We start from the raw sequence: 786 nt of genomic DNA on the forward strand, positions 1-786 counted from the left end.
TTTAAATATATAAAATAAATATCAAAAATATAAATCTTTTTTTACTATGGTTGCAAATATCAAAAAAAAAATTATGAATATTTCTATATGTGACACGGCACCAGAGTTAAGTTAGGGTTTTTCAAACTTTTGACACGCCGAGCTCAAAAGGTTCGCCATCACTGCACTAAGGTGACAAAGGGGCTTTACCAGGGCCTTCAGCTTGCCTTTTTCATTGCACTTGTCTCTTTATTTTGTAATCATGTTTGTAGTCTCTTTCCCTAGTAGACTGTGAGTTTTGTTTTATTCAAGTATGTATTCCCAAACCTTGCACAGTGCCTGGTAAGCAACCAGCGATGTTTTTTGAACGAATGTCAGAAAAAGCATTGCCCTCCTTGACTAAATAAAGTCTGGGACCTTCAAGGTTGACATTGGCCCTAAAAAGGCGAGGGAAACAGGTGAAAGAACAGGAAATCTCATAGCCCAATCGGAGTGCCTTGCCCTGACTGCAGGATTTGAGAGAGCGTCTTGGAGACGTTACCTGGTAACCAATATGCAGGAGGAAGGCGGGAAAGGCAGAGAGCGAGCTCCTCGGCGTCCAATCAGGACCCCGCATCCCGGGAGCCCCGCCGCCTTGGACTAAGCAGCTGCCGTAAAGTGGCTCCCTCAGCACGACTGTGGCCCCATCTACGAGCCGCTAGGATCCCAGGGCGCTACCGCCCCCAGACGCACGCGCTCCCTCCTGGCTGGAGAGCCCCCCGCCCCCGAGGGCCCTGTCCCCTGGGTGGCCGCGGGGGAGGAGGCGCC

The sequence above is a fragment of the Myotis brandtii genome, unplaced genomic scaffold, assembly GCF_000412655.1.
Source record: "Myotis brandtii unplaced genomic scaffold, ASM41265v1 scaffold260, whole genome shotgun sequence".
NCBI lineage: Eukaryota > Metazoa > Chordata > Mammalia > Chiroptera > Vespertilionidae > Myotis > Myotis brandtii.